This window comes from Triticum aestivum, chromosome 1A (assembly GCF_018294505.1).
Source record: "Triticum aestivum cultivar Chinese Spring chromosome 1A, IWGSC CS RefSeq v2.1, whole genome shotgun sequence".
Lineage (NCBI taxonomy): Eukaryota > Viridiplantae > Streptophyta > Magnoliopsida > Poales > Poaceae > Triticum > Triticum aestivum.
Genome location: NC_057794.1, coordinates 417,840,364 through 417,848,934, shown reverse-complemented (window position 1 = coordinate 417,848,934; position 8,571 = coordinate 417,840,364).

The following is an 8,571-nucleotide window of genomic DNA, read 5'->3' as shown; positions in this document are numbered from 1 at the left end:
ATCGTGTTCCCTGCCTTCTGTTACTATCCACCTTAGACGCACATTTCGGGACCCCCTACCCGAGATCGGCCGGTTTTGACACCGACAGCCGCCAACCCAAGCAAAGTTCAAATCGCCTCTCGTCTCGTCTCTTTCCCCACCTATATGCCAGACAACGATGACGAAGACGACGGTCGCGCTTCACCACCGCACCAGAGCTACCTCATCTACGCCCTCGTCCACCGCACCGGGTGGTCCACCGACAACGTCAGCCGCTGCAACTGACGTGCCTCACAGACACCGACTTCCACAACATCAGGTGCGCTTCACCGACACCGTCTCCCAGCTCACTGGGGCTACTTCACCGAGCACATCGTCGCACCTCCGCCCCCTAGGCCGCTGGGGCTTCACTAATGGTCTCGTCCACCGCATCGCAGCGCTCTGCTGCCACTCATGATCTGCATCCATGCGCGGCCAGCCAATGCCAGTGCATCACTCTCACTGGCTATGAAGTGACCCGCACTCTAGCTAGGCGAGCATGCCCAAACGCCGGCCCAGACTAGGTATCCACACATCACTTCCTTGTGCACTGTTCCGACGATGTTTGGATATCCTTTCACTGATCTCTTAGATTACACGCCTATCCAACTTTGACTTTAACTCTTATTTCTTCTAGAGATATCATCTGAAACAAGCAAATCCATTTTTAGCGAAAAATGACGGTGCTACGGGATCTGGTACACATCCTGCACACCTGTATAACCTTGTAAGTATCTGTCCTCCGGTACAACAGGAAGGTCGATTCCTCTTATTTGATCAGCCAATCGTCGTGTCAAAAAATGCAAAGGGGAATGCAAGGAGCACAAGGCCTGCACATCCAAGCAAGTGGTAACATGGACTTGTACATGGAACATCCCAAGCGCAAGCAGAGCTGCAGTGAGCCTGTACAACGAGCTAGCGTAAGTCCCTGCATTTCATTTAATTCGTACTGGCATTCGTGTATGATTTGTGTGCAGTGGCGGATCCATGAATTCAAGTTACCAGGGGCAAACATTTAACTTAAAAAATACGAAGGCACTTGCACTCCGGAAATTAACATAACTTGAGAAATGTGAAGCTACATGCACTTTGAAAACCAGCTAATGATCCAAAGTAGTTCAGATTATAAACACTAAATGATGCAAGCACCAAAAACACAAAATGCAACATGGTGTACAAGGACTACAAACATGGTCTGTACCTGCTTGAATTATTCGTTCTCTGGCTGAAAATATCAAAGTGTAATTGCACCTATAACTAGTGCGCAAACTGCATATCAATATATCTATCCTGCACAAGAATGCCAATAGTTTCAAACAACAGATTAGAAAAGTATTTATGCTACGCTGTCATGATACGGGGACTTTCTGGTAGATGGCCTCGACGTTTCCTCAAGCCACGAAAATGCACTATAATTTGCTTGTCATCAATGCCTGCAAATCTCTATGTCTCTCTCAACATGGCAGATCATCATTAGATACTAAATCCTTCAATGGGAGCTTGCAAAATGCTTGCATTAGATGCCTCATTAGACACTACATGTTCGTCACTAGGAGCATGTAAAATGTTTGCATCAAATCCTTCATTAGCAGTCTGTTCATTAGACACTTCAGGCTCAAGAACAACATGAGCTTGGATGTTTGCACGGGGAACTTGATTAGATACATCAGATTTAGTCAGTTCAGTATTGATTGGGGGAGTTATAAAATAAGTAGAAATTGGTTTCATTTGCTCATAGTTTCCCTACATACAAGCAGTTTTACAACACCGTCAAGTTTAACTATTGGCTAGAAATTGAAGAGTTGAATTAGATATAATCAGGGATGTGATGTACCTGCTCATTGCGCATGCTACTCTTGCAAGCTGCGACTGTCCATCTGCACAAGCTTGATGCCCTGCCCGTGCTGCCACCGCTCCCTCCCACGCATGCTACACCCAGGGTTGGATCTTCATCTTCTTGTCCTTCCATTCGCTTGAAGCCCGGTGATCGGCATCCAATGAGGGCGTGAGGAAGTGCTGTGTTGGTCTGTCCAGCGGCGACTAGGTTAGGAGCGAACTAGACTGGAGGCTGGAGCGGATGAATTGGGATTTTTCCTGCTATCGATCGATATGGGAGGCGCTCGTTTGGGCCGCGAGCCTGCTATAGGGCCTGCCTTGCACTTATGTTATTGGCCTATCCAAATTGAAACATTTTTCTTCATTTTTTACATTGTCTGCTCGTGCGTTGGGACGAACAAAACTAGCCTGGGCCAACCTAGATGACTCAAACTAGGTGCACACTTTCGAGCCACCCGAGGCGGCCGCCCATACCAGCCCCTATGGTGGCGTCGCCCCTTTTTGCGTGTATGATAGGGGTAGTGAAAAATATTCCAGTGGCACTTTTGATTTCCCCATAGAATGGTTGAATTTCTTGTTTCTATGAACTGAGTTCGCCAATAATGTGAAGGATGCCAGTCTTTTCATCCTATTGTAGATTGCTTAGATCTCGATATGCCAAAAGTAATCGCATGAAATATATAGTAAAAGACAGTGTGATGTGTGTGGCTACAACTAGTCTGACTATACGTCCTCATATAACATATCAAGGACGCACCATCTTACCAGGTTAACCATTCCACTTACCAATGAAGTGTGGGAAGAAATAAGTATTGGGACTGCGTATCCAAGCAATTGATGCCATGGACTCCTTCGTACAACCTTGTAAGAGAAAAAGAAGTTGTAGTGTGCCTGTACAAAGAACTAGCGTAAGTTCACTTACCTGCTTCTCGGAATTTTAGTTAGCCACTTATTCCAGAATTGTTCAATTACGTTGCTTGGCTTAATTTAGTTTTCTACTGATTACATAATGCCACAGCATGTTAATCCTATTACAGACTGCACCTATCTATGTGTTTGATACTTACGGTTAAGAGTTACCTGTTTGCCAACTTAAATAGCTACTTGTTTGTTTTACTGCTTTGATGCTGCAACAGTGGGTTACAATTATGTTAATAACTACTTTTCAGCATCGAATTGAAACTCTTTAATTCCTTGTTTGTTTAACTGGTTTGCTATTATAACTCCCAGTTGAGATGTTTTGCTAACTTAAACTTTTCTGAATACAATCGGAACTTTAATGGAAAAACAGGTTAGCCCAAGATCAAAGAGCGAGGTCCCCATGGACGTTGTATCATCCCACAGCAGTGGCACCGGCCCAGTCGTGCATTATGAATTGCCAACTGCTGATGCTCTAGAGGCTAAACTAGTGATAGAAAGAGATTCTGCTTCTGCACTTAGAGATGTAGTTGACATGTTGAGGAAGCAAACAGCACAATCAGTAGCAGTACTCAAGACAACCATTAAATATTTGGTGGATTTCAGAACGAAGCAAGCTGAGACTGACCACATTGTTAAGGTCCTGAAGGAAAAAAAGGAAATTAAATTCCCACTTGGTAAATCATAGGTGAAATGTTCTTTCCATCGTTGAATAACCTTTGTGTTGTTTGTTCATGTAATCAATCAAACCATTTGTTTTAGAGATCATGTAATAATTCTTTTTTGTTTTTTGGTTTGTAATTTTATTTGAGCACAAGTCTGTATTAATTGATAAGACTCGGAAGCATTTCATTTTGATTGCTATGCCAGACCTACAAATATGCCAATCGGGTTGAATGTGCATTCAACAATAATAGTAGTATACATGGACCATAAGTGGCACACATCGGAAAGGGCCAAGATGCTATAGTAGCTTGGCTAAAAAAAGGATGCTGTTGTAGCAAAGAAGTACAACGGCCTGGCTTATGTATGTTAGTTGATATTATTGATCCATATACTCTATAAGTGTTTATATGTCTGTTAGTTTTGTACATTCTTTGTTGATTCACTCGGTGTTTGAATCTTGATACATCGCTTGTGTACATATCTAAATGGGAGTACACATTATGCTGCGTGTAACATTTGAGTTGGACATGAAGTGTTCCAAATATTCGAATTCACCTTAAACTGGATTCTAGCTTCTGAATTTGAGTATTGGCATTTGTAAACCATATTCATATATTATAGTGGAATACATCTTTGTCGTCCTTTTAAAGATATATAAAAACACATAGAATGATTTATAAAGATTCGTATAGGAATACAAAATGGATTCGAATTTAGTTGCCAGGGTAAACATGGATGCTTATTGTCCCAAAATTCGAAAGAAGCGGCAAATTGTCCACTCCCACGTCGGCTGCCCGCAGCCAAGTGTTTGGGAGATGGAAATTACTGTCTACCCATTACACGGACAATCCATCGGCCCGACTTCCACTGCTCTAAATAGGGGTAGGATAGTAACTTCAATAAGACGTGACACAACCGCCTCTGAGCCCATTCCGACATGATGGGCCCAAACATGGGTGGCAACACACATTTGAGTCAAGATCGTCCGAAAGACCTCTATTTCTCCCTCCATTTCCCCATTCATACATGATGGGTGGCAAAACAAACTCGACTCGGCCGAAATCGATGTAGGCAAATATTTTCAATAGGGGCAGGTTTGTAACTTCACTTAGACGTGACACAACCGCGCTACCTGTCAGCCCCGTTCATACACTTTGGGTGCCAACCATGGGATCGAACCACCGTCTCCTCGCTCGAAATCGCTCTGGGAAAATATTGGCCAGATGTGAGATTACCATCGTATCCCCAACCGATGAGACGTCCAAATTTTAAACGGCGGCTAAGTTCGTAACTTTCCCATATTTCAGACAGGCGTGTCCCAAAAACATGGTTCCTCGTACCTCTCCCTCCATTTTCTCATTCATACACCGTCCGCGCTAGAACACCATCCCCACACCAGCCTCCGTATGTGTACGTGGCCTTTCGTCCTCCTCTCGCACATCTTATAAACCAGGACGGTGGTATAGTAGGTAATTAGATCACAAACGTTTTTTTATTAACCGTATGTGTACGTGGCCTTTCGTCCTCCTCTCGCACGTCTTGTCACCCCACTGCCGCAGACGGCTTACATCGCAAGCTTGCGCAATGCGCGGGGGTGTTCTTTTTGCCAAATGGTGGCGCCAATGAATCGTCGGTGAGCCCGTTCCCGCGTAACCTCGCAGGTTCCCGCGCAAACTTCCTGCCTGACTCGGTGAAATCCCCCAAAATCCCAATGCTTACCGGCCTGATATAAAAACCCTCATGGTCGGCGAGTCATGCGTCATATTTTCCCCTCCATCCTTGTAGCTTATCTCGTCTGCTTCTCCCACATTCGCCAATGACACCGGTCCGTCGTCATCGCTCAACCACTCCACCATCATCAGAGGACAACTCCAACTAGGAGGCTACACCGCGGTGGTGGCGCAGTCCCCGGTGTAGTGTAGTGCGCGTGGCGTCCCTGTTGGGTGTGCGCGGAACACCCACCACACGCTCCGCCACCGGTGCCCGTCGGCAACTATTGCCGGCCGCCATTGCCGCCACACCACCGTCGAAAGCCAGGGCTATCGCCCTCTTCGCCGCCGCGTCCCGAAGGTGGGAGATGGCCGTCATGGCCGCCACCCCACTGTTGGCCACTGTGGCCATCACCCGGTCCGCCACCGCGGCCCGAAGGTGGGAGGTGGTGGTCGTGGCCGCCACCCCATCGTCGGCCACCATGGCCGCCAGCCCACCATCGACCGTTGGGGTCATCACCCACTCCGCCACCGCCGCCCGAAGGCGGGAGGCGGAGGTGGATGCCCACACATGCAACAGCGACCTTGCGCGCTACACCGAGTTCCTGCGATAGGAGGATGAGCACCTTGTCGAGCACGCAAAGAGCCTTAATGCCGGAGTGGCTGCGGCACACGCCTCCTCAGAGGCGAGGAATCAGGAGATCTATGAGGAGAACCACCACTTCGGGAGGGGTCATTTGGAGCGGCATAGGGCATTCGAGGTTAGCGTTGTTGAAGCTGCATTAACGGCAGGCATCGCATTGCGGTTGCCCAGCTCATCGGTAGGCTCCTCCTCATCCGCCTCTTACTGAGCATGCTCGGCGGAGGAGAGGTAGCCGGAATTAGTACAAAGCCCCTCCGAAGTAGTAGTATTTAGGGGCTATTTTGTTCACTTCATCTGACTATAGATGTGGTGGAACTGTACAACGTACTTAAAATTAGCTAGTATATATAGTTGAACTAGCTATTTCAGTACGTGGTTGGCAACAATTGAGGAAAAGTTTGGTCGGTTCAGCTGTCGAGTTGAATTGTTTGTATAAATTAAGAACGACTTCTTAATCTATGAATGAAATCTATGCTTAATTACTGAATTTTAGTTGCAAAAATTAGATATTGCTAGTGATTTTTAGCTTCATACTTTGACAAATCACAATGTTACAAGGATTGGCAAATCTTACCAAATTGTTTGTACAGTGATTGCACACGGATCATCCAGAACAACCGTTTGCGTTGAAGGGATGCACAAATCCTGCACTGCTAACTTTGCATACGGGTGTTCTATCTAAAACGTTAGCGATCAAGAGCTGCAGAAATCCTGCTCGGCACATTTTCTCTTGGCTTCCTGGGGAAGCTGTGGGTTTGCATACGGGTGTTCTAACTAAAACGTTCGCGATGAGTGTTTTATATTTAAAAAGCGAATTAAACTGCGGCTTGGGCGCCATTAATGGAGAGGATGCGAGCAAGGCGGGCGACCATGAAAGTCAAAGGGCTCGCTTCCCAGTGAGCATGCGTAGCATACAGCTAACACGCTTCCCGGTGAGCCTGCACACTCGAGGGCAACTTGCACGCCTCTCGGTCAGCCTACGCACCGGACGGCGCTCGCACGCCTCTTGTTCAGTCAAGGTCAAGCAGCTGTCCGCACGGCACCTCCTACAGCCATTAAAACCAAGACATGTGGCGTCACGTGAATGGTTAATAGAATTTTGGATTTACTAGAATTTAAAAACCAGGCATCTCAATGTTTTGCCGGCAATCAACGGTGCCCCGGTGTTTGAAATTCATACCCATTTCTTGCATGGGGCCTAAGCATGCACCCAAGGACACATATTTGATTTTTCAACCAATTTATATGCACTGGAGCATGTGCATGTAGTTCAAATTTGAATTATGGACATAAAATGCATTGAAAACTCAGTTAATGCATAAAAATGTCCAAACGAACCCCGAAAAATCACAAAAATTCACACAACACTCCTGTTGTTCTATGTTGACACGGGAAAATTTTTTGAACGCAATAAGAGGCAATGGATATCATTTCGTCCCCAAAGGTTGGATGTTCCCTACCGAAAACCATCATGCTTGTTGTGAGAAGCTCCGGTTTGTGAGAAGCATATACCCAAACCTGCCCCAAATGGGACAAATTTTTTACCATGGCATGTTGATGCTGCTCCATGATAGCATTCCAAGTTTCGTGAATTTCAGAAGAGTTTTTGATTTACTAGAATTTAAAAACCAGGCATCTCAATGTTTTGTCGGCAATCAATGGTGCCCTGGTGTTTGAAATTCATTCCCATTTCTTGCATGTGACCTAAGCATGCGCCAAAGGACACATATTTGATTTTTCAACCAATTTATATGCATTGGAGCATGTGCATGTTGTTTAAATTTGAATTATGCACATAAATACATTGAAAACTCAGTTAATGCATAAAAATGTCCAAACGAACCCTGAAAAATCACAAAAATTCACACAACACTCTGTTGTTCTACGTTGACACGAGAAAAAAATTTGAAAGCAATAAGAGGAAATGGATATCATTTCGTCCCCAAAGGTGGGACGTTCCCTACCGAAAACCATCATGCTTGTTGTGAGAAGCTCCGATTTGTGAGAAGCATATACCCAAACTGTAACACCCCGGATGTAACTTTCCCTATTTGTACTCCAACTCTTACCGTTTCCGGCGTTAAGTTATATTTATTTTCTAGGGTTCGGGTCTTTGTCTCCGTGTGTTGTTGTCGTTCTCATGCATCTCATATCATGTCATCATGTGCATTGCATTTGCATACGTGTTCATCTCATGCATTCGAGCATTTTCCCGTTGTCCGTTTTGCGTTCCGGCGCTTCGTTCTCCTCCGGTGGTCATTTCTAGCTTTCTTTCATGTGTGGGGATTAAACATTTCTGGATTGGACTGAGACTTGCCAAGCGGCCTTGGTTTACTACCGGTAGACCGCCTGTCAAGTTTCGTACCATTTGGGCTTCGTTTGATACTCCAACGGTTAACCAAGGGACCGAAAAGGCCTCGTGTGTGTTGCAGCCCAACACCCCTCCAATTTGGCCCAAAACCCACCTAACTCTGCTCTATGTCCTAGAGCGTTCGATCACGATCGCGTGGCCGAAAACCGCACCTCATTTGGACTCTCCTAGCTCCCTCTAGGCCTATATATACACCCCTCCATTTTCGGATCTTCTTCCTTCCCAAAACCCTAATACTGCACCTCCTGCCGACGGACACGTCCGATTCGGGCCGGACGTGTCCGCCACCGCCCGCCGCCGCCACGTATCGCCGCCCCGTTGGCTGCGCCTGCCGTCCCCGCCGCCGGCCCGAGGAGGCCTAGGGCAGGCCCTCCGCCGCCACCGCCCGGGCCGAGGCTCGCCCGCACCCC